The sequence below is a fragment of the Gracilinanus agilis genome, chromosome 1, assembly GCF_016433145.1.
Source record: "Gracilinanus agilis isolate LMUSP501 chromosome 1, AgileGrace, whole genome shotgun sequence".
Lineage (NCBI taxonomy): Eukaryota > Metazoa > Chordata > Mammalia > Didelphimorphia > Didelphidae > Gracilinanus > Gracilinanus agilis.
Window position 1 is genome coordinate 722,643,642 of NC_058130.1, and position 22,808 is coordinate 722,666,449.

Here is a 22,808-nt window from a genome sequence, read left to right on the forward strand (position 1 = left end):
TGAGTTAAAGGCTGGTCCTTACTCAGACTCCATCTCTGACTCCCTTCCCCACCTGAAGTTCCTGAGACAACTGTTAGGGCTTTCCTCCATGCACTTTCCTGACAAATCATCCTTTAAAGATGATAAACCCTTTTGTGTTTCAACAGACCTATTAGTAAAATTTGTCTGTTAGTTATTAAGAGAGGGAAGAAGAGGGAAAGAACCAACATACTCTGGGCTTGAAGGGAAGCCGGGGTATCCATCTTGAAGGAAGGTGTAAGTTCAAAACAAGTCCCTTCCTGTGAAATTAACTAAACCCTGTTTGTTAATTTCAGTTTAGTCTATTTCCCTCAGCCTGTGTATGAGTCTAAGTCCCAGTCTGTAAATCCTGCTGTTTTGTCTGTTTAGTTTAATTTCTCCTCTCCCTGAAGATCTCTGTTTCCCTTCTGTGTTATACTCCTGACTTCAGTCCTATTATATCCTGAATCTCCTTAATCCCAGCCTACCTGTAACCTAGATTACCCACTTAGCAAGTCTCTGACAACCTCCTTTCAAATTCCCTTATCCCACACACCTTTCCTCAAATTATCCCCATTACATCACATAACTACAAAACACTTTCCAAAAAAATAAAACTAGATCTAAACAATTGGAAAAACATTGAGTGCTCATGGGTAGGATGAGCTAACATAACAAAAATGACGATTCTACCCAAATTAATTTATCTATTTAGCGCCATACCTATCAAACTACCAAAAAACTTCTTTACTGAATTAGAAAAAAACTATAACAAACTTCATTTGGAATAACAAAAGATCAAGAATATCAAGGGAAATAATGAAAAAAAAACCATGAAGGAAGGTGGCTTAGCAGTACCAGATATTAAGCTATACTATAAAGCAGCTGTCATCAAAACAATATGGGAGTGGCTAAGAGATAGAAGGGAGGATTAGTGGAATAGACTTGGGGTAAGTGATGTCAGCAAGACAGTGTATGATAAACCCAAAGAGTCCAACTTTTGGGACAAAAATCCACTATTTGACAAAAACTACTGGGAAAATTAGAAAACAATATGGGAGAGATTAGGTTTAGATCAACATCTCACACCCTACACCAAGATAAATTCAGAATGGGTGAAAGACTTGAATATAAAGAAGGAAGCTATAAGTAAATTAGGTGAACACAGAATAGTATACTTGTCAGATCTCTGGGAAAGGAAAGATTTTAAAACCAAACAAGAGTTAGAGAAAATTACAAAATGTAAAATAAATAAGTTTGGTTATATTAAATTAAAAAGATTTTGTACAAGGGAAAACAAAGCAACCAAAATCAGAAGGGAAACAACAAACTGGGGAAAAAATCTTTATAACAAAAAATTCTGACAGAGGTCTGACATTGTACAGAGAGACTGATATATTATGGTAAAATAGAATGTAATGGACATCTGTACTAGCAGCAATGCAATGACCAAAGACAATTCAGAGGGATTTATGGAAAGGAACACTATCCACATTCAGAGGAAGAACTGCAGGAGTAAAAACACAGAAGAAAAGAACTGCCTGAACACTTGGGTTGATGAGAACATGATTGGGGATGTAGACCTGAAAAGACCACACCCATGTAACTATCAATAATGTGTAAATAAATCTTGACTGACTACACCAGTGGAAATGCGAATTAGCTCCGGGTGGGGGTGGTGAGTCGGGGGATGGGGGGAAGAAGGGGGTGAAGGGTAAAGTAAAAACATGACTTATGTAACCAGGGAAATTTTTTCTAAAAATAAAAAATTTATTAAGAAAAAGAAAACATGTTATTAGAGGGGATAGAAGAGAGGAGGGAGAGAACATGAATCATGTAACCTTGAGAAAAAACCCTCCAAAATAAATAAATAAATGAATGAAAAAGAAAAAAAAAACAAAAAAAATAAAACATAATTTTGCACTTGTGTTTTTCCCTTGGATGTAGACACTCAGATGGAGATGCCACAGGCAGTCTGGTCCCCAGAGTTCTTCATGGAACAACACTTCTCTGTGGAGGATGGAGTAGGAGGTGTCTAAACATAATGCTTTTGTGAGCCAGAGTCCAGTCAAAAACCTGAGGAACTATAAAATGCCTGTTTCTCTTGAATCAATGTCCTTGGACAATGTCTTGGACAAGGACTTGACTAATAATGACTTATTGTGTTTTGTCAGGTGTGGTAGACAGTTAAGAGACTGGACATGTAAAGAAGGACAGATTATTTTTGTTGTTGGACAGTTCAGCATCAGTCCATGACTAGGCACCTTAATCTAAGTGACTCCTTAAAGTTTCCAGGCTTAGAACCTTGAAGAAATCTCATGGAGATGTTGCCTTCTATTCAGAGAAGCATTTCTCAACTGCTTTCTTCCCTTTTACTATTTCTACTGATGCAGCCTTGTGGTTCTGGACACAGAAAAGAGAAACTGCACTGCTTACACAAGATTAACCCCATTGTTTCCAAAGATGCTGACTTGGTATTCGGAATATTTTTAACCTTATTCTCAGTTGAAGTGAACCAGGTTACAGGAGCAGAACTCTTTGAAAGTCTTCCTAACAAAGCTTGTAAACCTTATCAGTAAGTGCCGCCACTCTATCTGTCTGGGCTTATTTTCAGTATGATCAATAAAAATTATATCCTGATAGACAGGATAGAAGGGCAAGACCATGCAGCAAGACACAATTGGTATGCTCCCCCTCTTTTTTCTTTGAATTTTTCTATATTCTTGCCATTTTCTCATATGTATGAGTACCTTTCAAAGTTGAACAGAAAAAAATGTCTCTCCTCTACTTCCCTCTCTCTAATCCTGTCCCAAAGGTCCATAGATAGGAATTTTAACCTAGAGCAGGCTCAATCTTTTATCACCCTCCTTCCCCTATGCTGAGCTTATGCTGACACTTGAGCAATAGAAAAGGACTCCACACTGTTGGAATAAAATGAATTCCCAGAAGTAGCAAAAGTTCTTGAATCCTGTGCCCTGGACAGAGGTATTTCTATTGATTATTTTGAAACTGGGTAAAATGTCTTCCCCATCCACAGTTATTAAAGTTCCCTTATTTCCTCTACACATCTACCTGTCTGATCACAAGTGATCATAAGCTTTTAGGGAGTCTTGGGAACTCTTTCTTCATTGAAAATAATATATTCCTTCCACTCTAGCAATCACTGGTAAATACCTTCAGGTCTTGTGAATATATGAATTTATCAATTTCCTCTCTTCTTCTTGTCACTAGTTACACATTCATGACAGAGAAGTCTAGCTTATAAAACCCCAACAAAATTGACTAGATGAACCTGGGGCAGAATATGAAACCAAGGGCTCAGAAGATTTGGGTTTATTGGGAAGGGAGACGTATGCCCAGGATACTAATGTAACTAGTACTGAGGGAGATTTATAAATGATTTAATGGAATACTTGTTATTACTTAGTGATGTCCAGAGTACTTTCATTTTCTCCAGATGATATGGGAGGGATTTACTTTTGTCTCTCTAGGTTAGTTTTGCTGGACTGGAAATATCCAAGAGAAGTGGAGATGGATTTCTTTCTTGGGACTTTGACAAGCTGTATTAGCATTTTGTGTTCATGGTCAGGCCTTGATTTTGGGCCTTGGCCTATATTAATTCTCTTTATAGAAACCTGAGCTTCCATAGTAAGAACTCAGTGTGTAGCAACGCAAACTCACATATAAGCCTCTGTGAACATGTACTCTGCAAATGTGATTCGAACCAAAATACACCAATTCCTAGACAATTTCACTTCGTGAGAGCAGAGAATAAATTGGTCAGCAGTTGATTCTATCTTCTGATCTATCTGGTTGTGTGAAACAAACTATGAGGTACATTGGACAGTTCTTTGGCAGATGAGTATATTGAGATGTTATTCTATACCTTCTGGTAGCAAAACATTTCTGTATATCTATCTTATCTGTTGTCACTTCTTAAATTTATCTAGATTTCTTTTTTCCTCTGATAAGTAAATTTTTGTCCCTATTTTTACCTAAAAGACAAAATCACTAAAGCATTTTAATCATTGTTTACCTTTTAATGTTTTAATGTACCTATTTTGTTTCATTTCTTTGTTATTCACCAATGAGGCAGATTTGGTAGTTTGCCTTAAAAGGATGAAAAGGTTCTATCATCTCTTGGTGAAACTTTTAATTAAAATCCTATTCAAAGTTAAATACCCTTTTAAACTCTATGCAATGTCAGAATTTTTCTTGAACATAGCACACTTTGGTAAGAGTAAGGGCTCTTCTGTCCTCTCTAATTCTATTCTGATTCTAATTCAATGGAAAATGAATAAAGAAGGAAAGAATGGATAAAGGGACTTAAATGCTCAGAAAACTGGTTAAAAACCTGGTATTTAATTACATTCTCTGAAATGATTTTGGTTGTCTTTTCCTCAGATCCTGTAAAGGAAGAGAAGGAGGTGAAGAGGGAGGGAAGACTTAGTCAGGACTTCGAGATATCAGACAGGACTTGAGTAAGGTACTAAGGTCCCAAATGTGCTATATCTCTTATTCCTGCACCTATATAAGCTAATTTCTATTATTCCCTCCTCAGATTCCTAACCTTGGAATAGCATCTTCTATATATATCCAAATATATCCATATCCAAATCTTCCTTCACCTCTCAAGGCCCATGATGACTTCCAGGAACTTTCCTTATTTCTTCAGGGGCACGAGGTCCCTGGTCAGCTTTTTAGATCTCACTGCCATTCACCTTTAATATATCACCTACCACCTTGTATTTCAGTTATTGCTGTATTTATTCTCTCTCCCAATATATCTTAAACCGTATACAGTCAAGAATCATCCAGATACTCTACAAGATCTAGTATAGATTACATGCTCAATGCCCATTTCTGGAATGAATGCAGAGTCATGTAAGAACTTAAAGTCAATTCTTCTCATCTCAGGAATCACAAGAAATGAGGAGTATAGAAACAAACCATATGGGTGAGACTAATTTTAATACAAATGAAGCGAGAAGAACAACTTTGAAGGTCCTTAGTTTTGACTCATATGGTTGGAGAATTCTTTCTTCTGAAATGCATTCTTTTTGATGGCATGTTAATTCTATTGTCACTCTCCTCCACAGGTGGTTGTACAAAAATTACCAGCAGGCCCTGTCTGTAGTATTTGCTATAGAGGAGATTAATAGGAATCCCAATCTGCTGCCCAATATTTCCCTGGGATTCCACCTCTACAACACCTACCACAGTGATGAAAAAACTTTGGAGAGTACCCTACAATGGCTTTCTGGGGGGACACAGCTCATCCCTAACTATAGCTGCAGAAACCAGAACAAATCTGTGGCTGTTATTGGAGGAGTCACATCAGCTCTCTCTGTCCAGATGGGGACTCTGCTTGACCTCTACAAGTTTCCACAGGTGAGTGATACTGAACTAACATTTTTTATGCCTTTATCAACCAAAATAATAACAACAACAACAATAGTACATGATAAAAACAATAACTAATATTTATTAAGTGTTTTTTAGGTGTTAAACGAACTTTACACATGTATTTCTTTTCATCTTCATATCAAACCTTTAAGGTAGGTATAATTATTATATCCATTTTAGTGAGTGAGATTGTGAGATGGAGAAAAGTTAAACTACTTCTTTGAGTTCATGCAATTAGTTAGTTCCTGTGGCAAATTTTTCCTTCAGTTCTTCTTGATGCCACTTTAACACTCTAGTTACTCTGTCATGCAACTCTCTCCGACATCAGGGAAGGTAAACCTCTCCCGGATCATAACCAAAATTTTAAGTCAAAAACAGAATTGGAGTCATTTAGTTTCCAATCCATAAAAGGACCTGAGAGGAAACCCTGATATGCTTACCCATTACATAGGCAAGTTATCTGAAGATCTGAAAAATAAGATATTTTTGCTCTGTATTGAACAATTCATTGGCATTTATGTTAGTCCTAAATTTACTGAGAAGAGAGTTTTTTACAAAAAAAAAGGCTAGGCATGAGAAATGGTATAGAGAGTACAGGTTTGGGGGATCAATGGTAAGGATATCTTGTCATTGTATTAATAACACCATCAGCACCTTGAAGAACATGGAGGTTTTGGACTACACAACTACATCATTAATTTTACTAATGGGCACAGCAGACACACAGATATGTGTGGCATGAAAAAATTCCTTTCAGAAGTCAGTGTATCTTTTAAAGCCTCAAAGGAATTTTTGGGGGGCACTGATCTTACAGGAGAGCTATTCTGCATTTCAACCTTGCTGTTTATTCAATTTTATCATTGTTGTTGAGGCATGTAATTGACGGTTTTGTTAGTACAGAAGTCAGAGCACAAGTAGGGATGACTTCTGGAACAGAAGTAAAGGAAAATGTGTGAGCCTTTGATTTAAATGAAACAGATGCCAGTTTTCAATATGGAATTATACATGTATGTCTGAGGACCTCTTTCCATTTATAAGCACACTCCTTATGTTAAAGTTTGCATAGCTTCATTCATTATTATTTAATCCCACTAGATCCACAGATATAAATTCAGACTTTATGGGCTCTGGAGAGGTACCTAAGGGAAGCTATGTGGTGTAACCAGCATTAAGAATTCTTTAATTTATAGAGAATTCTCATCCTATGCTTGGAGAAAAAAAATTAACTCTAAGTTCAAAGAGTATAGGGATTAACACCAGGTTGACATTTGGAAACCAGAGTGAGATCACTAAGTAAGGGGTTCCCTGCAACAGGATTCATCTTTACCTTTGTTTTCCAGATGATAAAGTTCTATAAGGTCCTGGACAGGAAAGAAGCAGTCTAAGGGAGCCATTTTAGAGGTCTTATTCCTTGATCCTGATGGGTTATAGAATTGTAGCAAAGAAGGAATGTGCTTGCTTCCAAAAATGTATGGTTCCTTCATAGTATCATGTGTGCATACATATCTGATACTCTGATATCAGACAACAGTGGTCATGGCTACCAAGACCAGGCATCAGTCCTATTATGGGGTTTATGTAGGTTGTTTTTTAGATACAACCAGTTTTCTGGCAGAAGGTTGGGCCAAGGAGTATCAGGTAGTTGAGCAGGACATCTGATGCCTATTGGTGAATAGATATTACATTTCAGTTTTAGCTGATTGGTTATGGAGGTCTCTTCTGTAGAGTGGAGGTGTCAGGTACAGACATGAAAGTCTGACATAGTGTTAATCTATGTTTTCAGTTTCCAGTGTTCATTGTGTGCCTTATGATAGTAGATTAGCATTAGATGGTTTACATACATCTTATTCATGTAAAACTTTGCAAATGTAAGACAGCAAACATTTTAATTGCCCCCCAATGCCTTTTTATAATTTATTTTATTCCTTAAACATTTCCCAGTAACCTTTCTAAACCATTACCTTCTGTATTCAGATAAAAATAATTGATTCTAAGGAAGAATAAGGGCTATGCAATTGGAGATAAATGACTTTTTTAAAACAGCAAGGAAGAGTCTGAGGCCTGATTTGAACCAAGGTCCTGCCAACTCTAAGTCACCAGACTCTATTTGTGGTATTACTTAGTTGCCCCTACCCAATTGCATTTAAAATGTTTTAAACATTTATTTTTGAAACTTCAATGACCAAATTCTCTACCACACTTTCCCCTCCACCCATCCACTGAGAAGTTACATAATATGATATCAATTATATGTATGAAATCATGCAAATATTTCCATATCAGCCCTGTTGAAAAACACAAACACATAGGGAGAAAAAGTCCAAGAAAAATGAAGAAATGAAAAAAGTATGCTTTGATCTGTAGTCAGGGTTTTTCAATTCCCCCCCTCTGGAGGTGGATAATATTTTTCATCCTGGATCCTTTGATGAGAAAGATTCATGCTCTTTGGTGGATTTTTGGATCACCATCTAGGTCATAGGAGCTATGTTAATTGTTATAATAATGCTATTATTGTATACAATAATTCCTGGTTATTCTAACTTCATTTTGCATCAGTTCACATAAGTCTTCCCAAGTTCTACTGAAACCATACTGCTCATTATTTCTTGTATCACATAATATTCCATGTGGAATACCACAACTTGTTCAGCCATTCCCCTGTTGCTGGGTATTCTTTCAATTTCCAATTGTTTGACCCAGTTATAATCAGCATTAATTAATGGTCTTCAACCCATAAAATCCTCATGATCCTATCAGGAGGGGAGGTGGAAGGGGAGGACTATGAATCTAAAGGATAGATTTTCCTTTTTCCTTATTTTCTCCCTGGTATAATTCTACAAATTATTTTTCCACCAGTTTTAGATGAGGGGAGAATTTTTTATTTTAACTCAATGAAATATGTGTTTTCCTTCCTGTTTTTAAGTTTTGAGACTAAAATTTTCACTGGAATTTTTTTTAAATCAACAATTTGTAAATTAAGGCTTCGTTGGATCCCCAAACTAAAGTTTGTGATATCTACTTTCTGATAATATTCTCTAGTCCAATATCTAATATCAGGATACTATAGTTAAAACTGCAAAAGTAAGCTTAATTTTTGTTAACCCTTGAAAGTAAAAGAAAGTAGTTATCCTATACCCCTGAAAACCAAAAGAGTCAGTGTGCTCAGCAAGTTTGTTAAAGAGAGAACTCAGATACATTTGTGGAAGGTCTAGATAGACTGTAGCACCAGAGAAGAAAAGGAGGTTACAGGTTTTTATAGTGCTTCAAGAAAGAGCAGATTAGTTCTTTAGGATTGGGCAACAAAGGGGAAATAAGAGATATTCCTTAGCTGCTTGGAATGTAAATCAGGATATGACTTTAATATGGAAGAAGACAGTTTGGCTATTATCTGACTTGCTGTTTTCTGTAGAAACTGAGTGACCTTTCAGGGCTACACTGACTCTTTTTGTGCAGGGACATTTGTACAAAATTGCACAAGGTTACTTCTAGGCCTTGCATCATTTTTTTTTTATTATCAGATTCATCCTCATATTCAAAGGCAATTAACTAGCCCAAAGACTTTAGAAACCAATTAAAACTTGACCTTCTAAATGCAACTAATTTCTCAAAAGCAATAAATTTAGAAATTAATGTTTTTAAAATTTGGAAAGTTCAACTATCTTCATTTGAAATGGTATCATTAACTCTCTCCAGATTCTGACCAGTGAAGAGCAAGCAAGTAGAAGAAAATAGAATAACTATTGATTAATTTGGAAAAATGCTTTTGAATATAGCATACTTTGAGTATTAATTGAGGCAATTTTTTTTAGGTTTTCCATAAGACCCAGAAATCTAGGAAGGTACCCCTCATCCCCCCATTCTTCAACCAAAGTATGGATCATTTTAGACTTTCTAAAGATTTTGTAATTACTGAAGTCATCTTGAGGTGTTTTTGAGTAGTTTTCCCCACAAATTTATATATAATATGTATGTGTGTATATGCGTATATAGGAAGGAGGGAGGAAATTAAGCAGATAAAAGGAAGTTAAAGAATAAAAGAAGAGGTTAGAAGTTTTCTTAACTTATACAGAAGAAAGCAAGGGAAGGGAATTTAAATCTGCCTCTTGTAAAAGAAAAAATGAAAGAGACCCTGTTTGAGTAATGGAATGAGTGACCTCTGTCATAACTGAGGCAAAGGTCAAAACCCCTCTCTAATCTTGATGTTCCCTATTATTAGCTAACCCTAGGTTAAGCCAAGGCATCCAAAGTCTCTAGGCTGTTAGCAGATCAGGTTGTGGGTACTCTTGCTGGCTCTGTTCAGTATCCCCTTTGGGCAACCTTCAGGTAGACTACTTTTTGACTGAGTCCACACAGGTAGATCTCCAGGGTTTAAAGAATCAGATACAAGATTTCACTAGATCTTTTACAGGATTCACTTTTAGTTCAGGAATTGCTAGAGGAGTTCAGGAGCGAGTTCTAGGACCAGAGACCCTGAGTTTCCAATGGTTTCTTGTTAGATTCCATTTCCTCTCAGAATTCTCTCACCAACATTTCAAACTCCTCTCCTTTGCTTTTCTTATAACTTCACATTGCTTGAAATCTTTCTGTAAATTCCTTTCCTCACTCTACTCTTTCCTTCACCCAATCTCTCACCCTGGGGTCACTTAAGAGAGTAGAGTTGTATCACATTCCTTGGGCCAATAATAATAATAATTTATTATCAGTAAAATTAGCAAAAACAGGTTATTTGACTAGAAATTATAAAAGAGAAAGTGAAGATTTTGCTTAACATCACTTTTGTGCTAAAATTATAAAAGCAGTGTTCTGTGAAATAAAGTCTGAGATATGGATAGAAGGGGAAAAATATAGAACTCAAGGAAATCAAAGAAAATTTAAGGAGGAAATGTGAAGGAAATAAGAGACATGGGACATTAGGGCTGACTGAGGAATGATACATATATTTAGGGATATATAGAGATAAATTAAAAGATAAAATTCTAGCATAAAGAAAGGTTCAAGGAAGTTTTCTGAAATAAGTGAGAATGGGACATTTCATGTACAGGTTCATTTGAGTAGCTGCAAGATAAATAGATAATAATTATCAAACCCAGAACTGATTTGCTTAAAATATGTCCTGAATTAAAGATATTCCTTTATTGGAGAATTATATACATTTGGAAACTAAAAAATAAGGATTCATAAAATACTAACCCTAAATTAGCTGAAAATTGTGAGCCTTATGTAGTACTTGAAGTAATTGGGTCATGTATAGAATAGGGCTAAATACCTGAAATTATTCCTTGAGTATTTTGTGTAATATTATTTGAGAATATAGATTCAAGTGTGAATTGTTTTTAGTGAGAAAATGCTGATGTCAGATTTACTCTGCAATTTGGCATTAAGACAAGGAATCAGGTCAAATTACTTCTGCTTACCAACTTGTTACTTAAATCTTATGTGATAATTCATTGTGAAAGGAAACACTTTTATACATTAGGTTAGTTAATGTGATGTCTAACCCTTAAGTGACATGCCTACCTCTTTTTTACTATTTGAAAAAAAAATTTTAATTAATTAATTTAGAATATTTTCCATGGTTACATAAATCATATTCTTTCCCTCCTTTCCTCTCAACCTCCTCCCATAGCCAATAAGCAATTCCACTGTGTTTTACATGTGTCATTGATCAAGACCTATTTCCATAATGTTGATATTTGCATTAGGGTAATCACTTAGAGTCTACATCCCCAATCATATCCCCATTGATCCATGTGATCAAGCAGTTGTTTTTCTTCTGTGTTTCTACTCTCACAGTTCTTTCTCTGTATGTGAGTAGCGTTCTTTCTCATAAGTCCTTCAGAATTATCCTGGATCACTGCATTGCTATGAATAGAGAAGTCCATTACAATCGATTGTGCCACAGTGTATCCATCTCTGTGTATAAGGTTCTCCTGGTTCTGCTCCTTTCACTCTGCATCAATTCCTGGAGATCTTTACTACACTGCCTAACTCTTCAATCAACTACAGATAAAATTAGATAAGCATCAGACAGTCAGAACCACCTTTCAGGATGGGTTTGTAAGGAACTCTTGTCGTGAGGTGCTTAGCTTTGCTCCACAATGTATTTTAAATAGGATTTGAATGTTGGCTGTTAGGATTTTCAGTGCTTTATTCTGCTTATTATATTGTGCAAATTGAGAATCACTTTCATAATTTCCTTTTTTGTTCTATGAAAGCACTTAAGGACTTCAAGCAGTCCACACTCTGCCAGTATCAGATCAAAATCCTTAGAGTGTTTTTGCTGGAGCCATGAATCAAAATCTTAGAATAAGAGATTTTAAAGACAGTGGCTTATGATATTTAGTGCAACTAACCTAATACTAATGGGTATGAATTCAATCTAGGAATCTTTGTTAATGCAAAATTAAATAAATAGTTTTTATAATATCAATATAGGTAGGAAAATTACTTCTATGATTTATATACTGTTAAATTATAAGCTTAGTAATTTAAAAATGGTTTAAAAGTTGCTTTTTAAAAATATTTTACATAATTATAACTAAAATCTATATCAGATTGCTTACCATCTCAGGGAGGGGAGAGAGAGGGAAGAAATCAGGGATGCACAGTAGAAAAGAGAGAGAGAATTTGGAAATCAAAATTAAAAAAATATATTCTATATGTATTTGGGTGGAAAAACATTATTTTTAAAGTTACTATTTTCATTAAGTGTATTCATTTCATCAGTATTTTAATAATGATTTTAAATGTTTTCATCTGATGTTTGAACTCCTTAGTGAACAGTTAACAAGATTGTTTTAACTCTGTTGATAATATGGTATTAGATCTTACACCTGAAACACGCTAGACTTAGAGGTAAAGGAACTAGCCTAGCACTACCTAGAATGGGAAAGTTATACATGAGCTCATATCAGCTCATGTTAGGGAAGTTAAGTATACTTGAATTTGTTTTGTTGCATTGAAGCCTTTTGTAATAGGATAAGTGATTTTCTATGTAAAGTCATTTGGAATACATGTAACAAGATTATTATGATTTAATAAGCACTGAGTCTTGTTAAAGCTGTTTCTCTTTAACCTGGATATTGTAGGATCATAAACTGAACTTTTAAAAGAAGGTATAGAGAATATATGTGTATTTATATATGTATGTATACATGTGTGTATGTAATCTGTATGTGTGAATACACACACATGCACATATACAGTGGTTTGTTAGTACCCATCATTAATTCATTCCAGAGGGCAGATTGAGTACCCAAAAAGTTGAGTACTAATTTTCCCATAAGGAATAATGTAAAATGAATTAAAATGGTCCAGATACCCACTAAAACCACATTTTATTAGGCATTCTATGCATTAATGGAGTTGTGTTTCACTAAATAGGCATTAATAACACATAGACATAAATAAAAACAATAATATGATTAATTTAAATAATTTTAACTTAGCTTTACCTATATTGAGAGGAGTTCATGGCCTAAGGAGATTGTAGTGGGGAGAAATGTTATTATCTGGAAGAGGAGTCCCTTTCATAATATATGGGTGCAACTGCCCTTCTGAACTTCCTTTCCCTCTTTTCTGTCCCTCATCACTACTGAATCCTGTTTGATATTCAGCAGGCATAAGCTTCATAGTAAACTATCCAATGATGTTTGTTTTTGTCTGCATTTCAAAATTCCTCTAAAGTGGGGAATGTCCTGATCATTTAACAAAGTTACAATTCTGCTTGTTAAAGCTTTATCAAGATGATATTTTGCAACAAAATTTTGCACTTCCACCCATTTTGCATACATTTTTAATGAAGTGAGGACATCCTCTTCTGCCTTCTTTTCAACTAAAGAAAACTCCGCTGTCACTAACTGTTGTTCCTCCCTTTGAAATTCCTCCAGCTCCTTGGTTATGGGCCCTTCTTTATGCTCTTGAAGTAATGCCTCCTTATAATCACCACAGACCTATAGACTATGGACTGGTCCAGTCACAATAACCTCCATGACTAGTGTAGATATTTTCCAGGTAGAGTTTACTTCCCTCCAGGCTTTATTAATAAGATAAAGGAATTGGAGTGTATTGAAATGATTCATTCGGAATTCATACAGAGTCTACAATGAGATTAAAAAAATATTCCAAAATATCATGAAAACCACAGAAAGTGAACACAATATCAAGTGAGGTTCTGAACTGTGAAAGAACTACACCAAGATTAACATGTGATCTTCTGTTTTGACTGCTGTGGGAAACTCTTAACAAAATCATAATGTCACCAAATTCTAGAAAGCATGTAAAGTGCAGAGAAAATATCTAATACCGTAACAATTTTTTCTCATCTAAAAGTTTGATAGCGTATATCTATATCTATCAATTTATATATATATATATACATATATATATATATATATTAGCTGTGATGATTGTGTGTTGTCATATTCCGAAACATCATAGTTCTGAATTTTAATTACAATTTTAATTCTTATCCTAATTCTAATTTTAAGCATTAAATTTTGTTCTGAATTCATCTGACTATCCTTTATGAAAATTTTGAAACAAGTTGCTAAGTTATTGCATGATGCTTATTGTAAAAGACTGTATTATAATTATAATGTTAAAATTCAATCAAGTATATAATTGTAAATATTTTACAGGATAAAATGGAAAATATCTTATTAAATATCATTCTCTTGAAAGTCATAGCAGCAGGTAAAACTCTTATCCCTTTCCCTATTGTAAGAGGAAAAGTAATTATCAGAAAGAGGAGAAATTCTGAATCTGTTTATTTTATAAAATTACTTTTATGAAGTTATATGTGCAGTGCAATTATGATTGGAGATATATGCATGTGTGTGTGTCCAGATTATAATGTGGAGGTTTATAACAAGTTTTGAATAAACTTTCATATATTCACTATATATGTGGAATTGAGAATGTAATTAATTATTTTATTTCTAGTGATAGATTTGAAATCAGGATGAGTTTAAACTCTAGAAGAGGATGTAAGATTTTAAGGTATGCTAAACTTTATTATTGCAACATTTTGTGAGAAATCTTCGCTTAGCCCTAAGCTGTGGTTAGTAAAATTTGCTATTAGAAGGGAAATTATATGAGACTGTATTTGATATTGTTCTGAGTCTGATTCTAGACATAATCATCAAGAAGTAGTACTAAAGCAAGCATTCATAGTGCCAGTAGACTTTTAGGGATGACATCTGTAAACTGCAGATAGGATTCTGTCTCAAGGGACAAACTGAAAGAGTAACTTTGATATAGGTTACAGTAGAATGCTTTTCTCTTGATTTCTCTAAGATGATATTTCCTCTTGAATAGAAAATATTCCCACATAGATGATTCTGAGTATGGCTTATGGAATTTTCATCGATGCAATTGATCATCTATGACTTTTTCCTAGAATTGAAATCAGACTAGGAAACAATTTTCTCCTATATCAACATGTCTCACTTTTTTAACCTCTTACCTTCCACCTTAAAATCAATACTATGTATTGGTTCCAAGGCAGAAGAGTGGTATGGGCTAGGTAATAGTGGGTAAGTGATTTCCCAGGGTCACAAAGCTAGGAAGTGTCTGAGGCCAGATTTGAACCTAGGACATCCTGTCTCTAGGCCTGGCTCTCAATCCACTGAGCCATCCAGCTGCCCCCTCACTTTTTCTTTTTATGGCAACTTTCTATAATCAGGGCAAGTGATCAGTGAAATATATGGACACAATACTAAATATTCATCTATTAGACTAAGGCTTTAACTAAGCTACAGTTTGGAAGATCTATGTTATTCTATTCAACCTGAAATTATACTCTTTTCTTTAACCAAGAAACAACAAAGTATATGCACGTTTGGGCTTATCATCTGCCTCTTATTAATTACTTATTTGAGTTTTAGATATGGTCTTTCAAATTTCTGAGAATGTTATGGGAATGACTAAGGAATGAGTAAGACTGTATGAAACCAGGATATGATTCCACTACTTAGTGAGGATCAAATAAAAACATTTTGTGTTCTTGGTTAAAAAAAAAAAACATTTGTGCAATTTATATTAGAAAAGAATGAGTTATTGTCTATTTTGTGTTGCCTTAAAAACTCATCTGATTCTATTTAGAGTTGTTACCAACACTTGTATATAGGTTATATCCTGTAAATCAAGTAAATCCTTGAGTCCTACATTCAGATATTTGAGAGACGGTCAATCTTAATGAAGCTTAAAATTCTTTTTCTAGATTAGGAGAAATATTAGAATCCTATGATCAGGAATGTGATTTCCCATCACTGTAAACAGGGAGAGGCTGAAAATTATTATCCTTCTCATTAAGTATCCACCAATTAAAGATGTCTTATTGAAAGCTAAATAATGAACATCTAAAATTTTATTTAAAGACTCAAGATGCTGAAGGAATTTGCTTATGGTCCCCAGGACTGATCACTGGACAATTAATTTATTTATTATTTCTAGCCTTAAGAATTGACTTTTCTTACCCATAACCAGAACCAATAATAGTTGTTTAAGGTTACCCCCACAAAAGGAATTTTGTTTATATGAAAAGATCTTTTGTTTACTAACAATTATGAATATCAGTTATACGTGAAGTAGAATGGTCTATTTTTACAAGAAGCAAAGTCATTTTCATTGTAGAGCTTTAATCATAAGTTGTATTCCTAAATTCAGCTATATTGTAGTGGGAGTTATTTTTCTTATTGATTAGTTTAGATTCCACTAAATTCCTTTCTCTCAGATTTCTCTTTTCAAACAACCATGAATTCTCATTCCAGTTTCAAGAAGAAAATAATTAGATATTCTTGCTTGAAATATATTAAACCAAGTGAAAACATGTATAGATTAATTGTATTATGTCCAAAATAAAAAACACACACATTATCCTTCATGTGTTTTTCTTTAATCTAAAAAAGAAAACCATTTAACTAGCCTCAGTTATTTGTAAAAGGTTTAATCTGGAAATCTACTGTGGACAATGAGAAAAAAAAGAAGTAAGAATTGATTCTGATCCTTTTGTAAACCATAGGGAAGACAAGATGCCTTTTGTAGAGGTAACAACAGTACCTCACCTCTATGTGTTTTTATGAAATCATTGTCTTTTTGAGTACTCAGAAGAGGGATAAATTTAGAGACTTTCAGAGATTAAAATACTACTTATAAAAAAGTGTCTCCAGAAACCTACATAAGTTTTCTCATAAATAAAAGTGCCCATTTCTGAATTTGCCTCCTATTGTAATTCTCTCAGCATTAACAAGTTCAAAGTGATATATTATTTTTTCTTATCTAGATCAGCTATGGTCCATTTGATTCCATTCTTAGTGACAAGGTCCAGTTTCCTTCTATCTATCAGATGACCCCCAAAGATTCTTCTCTTCACCAAGGTGTTGTCCGCTTAATAGTATATTTTAAATGGAACTGGATAGGACTGGTTGTCTCAGATGACATGAGAGGTGAAAAATTCCTCTGGGAACTGAGAGAGGAAATGGCAAAGAATGGAGTTTGCATGTCCTTCACAGAGAAAATCCCTGTCAGTGAGAGAAAACATAGGGAATCACAAGAAAACTTCATGCCCAGAATTGCAATCTCAGCAACCATGGTGATTGTCATTCATGGTGACACTGATTCATTAATGATTCTGAGACATTCACAAATTCCTTTTTTGACAAGACGGAAGGTATGGATTGCCACATCCCACTGGGACATTACCATGAGACCCATCTTTTATTCTGGTTATATTTTCCAAGGAGCTCTCACATTTTCATATTTAAACAGTGAAGTACCTGGGTTCAAGACTTTTCTTAAGACAGTTATACCTTCTAAATACTCAGATGATATTTTGCTTAAGGGATTCTGGCTCTCAGCTTTTGCATGCCCAAATCAAAAAGGAAACCCAGAGCAAGAGATATGTTTATCAAATGGCTCTTTGGAGACATTGCCTCTGAACTATTTTGATATGACCATGTCTGGATTGAGTTACACCATCTACAATACGATCTACGCTGTGGCTTGGGCTCTTCATGAAATGTTTATAAGAAAGTCAGCTGAAAGAGCAATGGGAGGTGAAGAGTATTTAAGACTTCATTCATGGCAGGTAGTGCTAAATAGGTGGCCACTTTTTAGCTATGGTGTAGTGAGGATATATTTTCGTTATTGGTGGGACAAGTTGGATAATCAAGTCCCTTCCAACTCTCAAATACTGTGATTATATGTTCTTTATTCTTCATTGCCAATTCTTTTCACTATTTGTGTGAAGCTTATAATTGTTTCCTTCCCAGCGACTTAGAGTTGAAAGGAACCTTAGATACAATCTAGAAGTCATACATGTATATGGACAGGAACCCCCCTTTCAATAACTTTGCTAGTATACTAAATTATTTTTCTAAAACATCTAGTATTGGGTAACCTACCAACTTCAAAGACATCTTATTGCATTTTGTGTCAGCTGTAATTGTTAAGAAACTATTCATCATCGAATAGGTGCTGTTCTTTGGGTCCTAAAATGTCCTACACTGTTTGAAAACCAAATCAAGGAACAGTCCTCATAACCTCTCTATCTGTTACTAACTATCTTATTACTTCTCATGAGATTTAAAGCAATCTAGGATTTATGATATTTTCTTATAAATTATATGGGATTCTAGGTTTCTTATTAATCAATCAATTCAGTCTGGAACTTCATTCCAGTTTGTAAATGAGCTAGAGGCTCTCCTTTCATATAAATATTTTATGACCTTTTTCATAATCAGTATTTTACAAACACAGATTATAATAAGCATACATTTAATTGGGTATAACAAACTATATAAAAACATGTTTTAGTAACATTTTTGTGAAATGATAAAGATTCTAGACTAAATTACCTCTAGTCATTATTGGAAACTTTGATTTTTGACAAAAATGGAAATAAATACGACCTCCAGTCAATTCTCTCTCTCTGTCTTTGTTCCTTTCTCTTTCTCCCTCCCTTTATCACTGCCCCCTCTGTGTATATATATATATATATATATATATATATATATATATATGTGCATGTATGTGCGTGTCTCAAAATTTTCCTTAGGATATCTTTAGAACCTGATGTATTCTCAGTTCTCCCAAAATGCTCTTTTGATTTTCTCATGACAATTAAGTTACTCAGTCACTCAAGAAGGCAATTATCATATTCCTTCTGTGCCTCACATAATCTCTATCATCTTGATAGTTTCCTTTTTCCATTTGGAAGCTACACTTTCTATGATTTTATTCCCTTTTAAAATACATTAACACAATCTTTATTCTCTGTGGAAGAGATTATAGAAGTTAATGTTCAATCTTATAAAAACCAAACTCAATTTTTATTTATTCATCTTATTCTTGAAATTATATAGCCAGGAGTAGATAGTAATGGTGACTCAAAAGTTGATCCCAATACTGATTCCCTTTGAAGCATTAACCTACTGTTTCACTGACTTTGGTTTCTCAACATTTGGTAGCCTGGTAATGGTCTGCTCCTAAGGCATCACTATATTGTTGAGAAAATTAGATCAAATAACCAATCAGCTTTATCTCTGCCATAGCTAAGAAGTCTTGAACTTAATGATCCATATGCCTCAGCCTGTCTAACAGCAGGGACTATATGCATGTATTATGGTGCCCAAGCGTCTCTACCTTTCAGCCATTGCTTTTCATTGTCTTCTGTAAAAGGGAGACATAATGCAATAATTCTTCTATATGACATTCATTCAGTTCTTGGAAAACCACCATTGTGCCCTTTCTAAATCTTTCCTTTATAAGATATCTATCTCTCATTCATTTTAGGATATCTATCTCTCATTCATTTATGGCAGCTGGGTTTTTATTGCATTAATAGAGAGAAAGAGAGACAGACAAAAAACAGAGACGAGAGAGAGACAGAGAGAGAGAGAGTCAGGTTCCTGCCCTACCTTTTTTGTGGCAATGAAGGTCCTCATGCTGGCTATGCCAGTGATACTGAGGATACTGGGATGCTGGCTGCAATGAGACACAGCATCAGAGCATCAGAAACAAAACTGATTCCTACAAAATTACTTTAGTAGCTGAATGTAGGATTAACTAGAATGAGGAAAGTGTTGTCACACATACAATCACTAGAATGTTATTCTATCACTAGAATGTTAATATTGCAATAACCCACGTGTAAAGGTTGTGGTAGTATCAGAAGACAGAAGGGAAGAATATTCAAGCCATGTTGCAAAGATAAAATCAACAGATCTTGGAATTAGTTTAGATAAAGTAGATAAGAGATAATGAGGAGTCATGGATGAAATGGAAACAATTATCCTGGGGGATGTAAGTAAAACTGTGGGTTCCAGGAGTTCATCTCTATGGGTTCCATTTAAAAATCAGGTTTTAGCAGACTTCCAAATAAGGCCAAACAACTCAGTAAAACTACAGAAGAGGTGTAGTGTCTCTCATATAACTTAGATGTCGTATTTGGAGGGAAGCCCTTCCCTCAAACACCACACATCTTTTCCCTTTCAGCTACACTCTTTCCTGAAGGACACACAATTTAATAATACTGCTGGTGATCAAGTGTTTGTGGATGAGAATAGAAACTCTGAGGCTCAATATGCCATTATGAACTATGTGATTTTTCCTAATGATACTGAGAGTCTGGTGAGAGTGGGAAAGTTTGCCCCCAAAGCTCCACTTGGTCAAGATTTCACAATCTGTGAAGATGCCATAGTGTGGGGCTGGTGGGATTCAAAGGTAAGAGATATTATACATGTTAAATATATACTAATTAAGGGGGAAATTCTTGCATTATTTGGTTTACTCTACATTACATGTATTTATGAGCATTCGCAATCTGATTACTTTAAAAATACGATTATACACCTAGATAATAAAAAATTTTCACAGGCCATCAAGTCAATTATTCTCCATTTTAGACAGGAGTAATCTGATACTCAGGAAGGTTCAGTGATTTATTTAATGTCACACAATCAGCATCCTAAATTTGCTATTTTTGTTTAGTTGTTCAGTTATTCAGTTTTCTTAACAAAAGTACTAGAGTGGCTGGCCATTTCTTCAGTCAATGTGTCCCTAGTTAACAAATGTGGAACTCAAGAAAATGGGAGTTAAGTCACAAGCTAATAAGTTTTCAAAGTTGAATTTGAGTCAGATCTTAATTCCAGACCTGATGCTCTATTACACTATTAAGTTGCTCCAAATGTGAGAGGGAATGAGAAAGAGAAAGAAAGCATATATATGGGCAAGAGTATACTTACCTATAATTTTTTTAAAGAGCAAAAACTAGCCTTCTCTCAGTCTCACTTTAACTCTATTCTCTTCTCAAATGAGAATGAACAAAAAAGGGGAAAAGTTCTACAATAACAATGACTAAAATATATAATGTCTTATTTTATATGCTAGGTTCTATTCCTCTCTAACAGAAGGTGGTTAGTATGCTTCAACCTTAACTATATGTATCTGTGGTTTGTTATTATGCTACTATTCAGAGGTTCTAATTCTTTAAAAGATGTTTATATATATGTATATATATATATCATAATTTGTTCAGCCATTCTTAAACATATGGGCATCATTTTGGATTCGCCCTCTTTGTCACTTCAAAACTAACTATTTGGCAGAGAAAAGGCAGGGACGTGTCTGATTTCTCTCAAATTCCCCTTCATGTTAAGCTTTTAAATTATACCTAAAGATGAATTCTAGAGAAGCAAAGCCCACAAAAGGACAGAACAATTTTCCCACTCAAGACAACTTAGAAAGTTATCAGGAAAAAATTGTCACACCAGGGTGAGTGTGGGGCTTTGACCAGCAATATGAGGCAGGCGCCCCACCCAAAAAGCCAATGGAAGCTTTGAGGTTGCTGAATCAGCAGAAATGGTTTCCAGAGCTCTCAGTCCACAGACAGTAATGATATTTAACAATTGTTCAGAAGTAGATTATTGGAGAACTTTTCTGGTATAGGTGCATTGCCCATATGATCATCTATGTTACAGTGAAGAGTCACAGCCCCTGGGAGTAGTTCCAGGGTAGAGAAGGGCCCTAGTGTACCTCTCCTTGGGGTTACAGAGGAAAGGTGACCAGGGTCACCTTTCCAGGATAGAAAAGAATGCTCTGGTTGCTTACACATTTTAAAACACAAGCCAGGAGAGCAGGAAACACTCTTCTCCTTAAATCATACCACCTAAGAAGAACTGAATACATATAGATCCCCCAAACTAGCTCTGAAATACTATGCACAAAAACCCCTGACCTTTTGGACACTGCCTCTCACATCCCAGGAACAAAGCCCAATATTAAGAGTTTTTTAAGGGAAAAGTTGGGGGTGGAGGGGGAGGCTGAAAAAAAAAGCAAACAACATCAACCATCAAAGAAGTTGACTGTAGAAAGTTATTATAGTAGCAGGAAATATGCAAACACGAACTCAGAAAATCAGAAGAACAAAATCAAAACTGCCACATCCAAAGCTTCAAAGAGAAATGTGAATTGGTCTTAGGCCCAAAAATAATTTCTGGAAGAGCTCAAAAAGTATTACAAAAATTAAACTGGAGAGGTAAAGGGAAAAATTGAAATGAGAAATGAGAGTAATACAAGAAAATCAGAAAAAAGAGTTCACAGATCAATAAATGAAACATAAAAAATACAGACAAAGCTACTCCCTTTAAAAATTGGCCAAATGACAAGAGACACAAAAATCCAAAGAAGAGAATAACTTCTTTAAAAAAGCACTATTGGCTACATGAAAAAAGAGGTACAAAAATTTAATAAAGGAAACAACTTCTTTTTAAAAGTAGAGTTGGCCAAAAGGAAAAAGCCATCTGAAGGCTCACTGAATAAAATATTTCTTTAAAAAAGAGTATTAATATAATGGAAGCTAGTGATTCCAGTAGATATTTAAAAACAATAAAACAAAATCAGAAGAATGAAAAAAATAAAAGAAAATCTCAAATATCCCATTGGAAAAAAACTGATGTGGAAAATAGATCTAGGAGAGATCATTTAGAAATTACTAGACTAACTGAAAACCATGATAAAAAAAAACATCTTTCAAATAATTATCAAGGAAAACCACCCTGGTGTTCTAGAACCAGATGGTAAAATAGAAATTAAAAGAATTTTCCAATCATCTCTTGATAGAGAATTGAATGAGATTCTCTATTTCCATACTTTGGAATTTCCTGATATTTATATCAGTCCCTGAACACTTCTGGATAGAAGTTCTTGTATAGTTGTTTTGCTCTTTGGTAGAGAGTATTGAATTTTGTTATTTCAGGATGTCAGGAATAGTTTGATGTGTGGAGAAGATTTCAGTGTTTTTAAAATGTTCTGATTTAGGAGATAAGTGATTTCTCTCCCTTCATCCCTTCACTATCCCACTCTGAACCTTTTATGTTTTTAATCTATTAATATTTACATCGATA

At 34.6% G+C, this 22,808-nt stretch overlaps 1 pseudogene; it reads left to right on the plus strand.

The window, feature by feature from the left end:
* The first annotated feature begins 2,384 nt into the window (after nt 1-2,384).
* The window catches only part of LOC123256756, a 232,014-nt pseudogene continuing 211,590 nt past the window's right edge, over nt 2,385-22,808 (plus strand).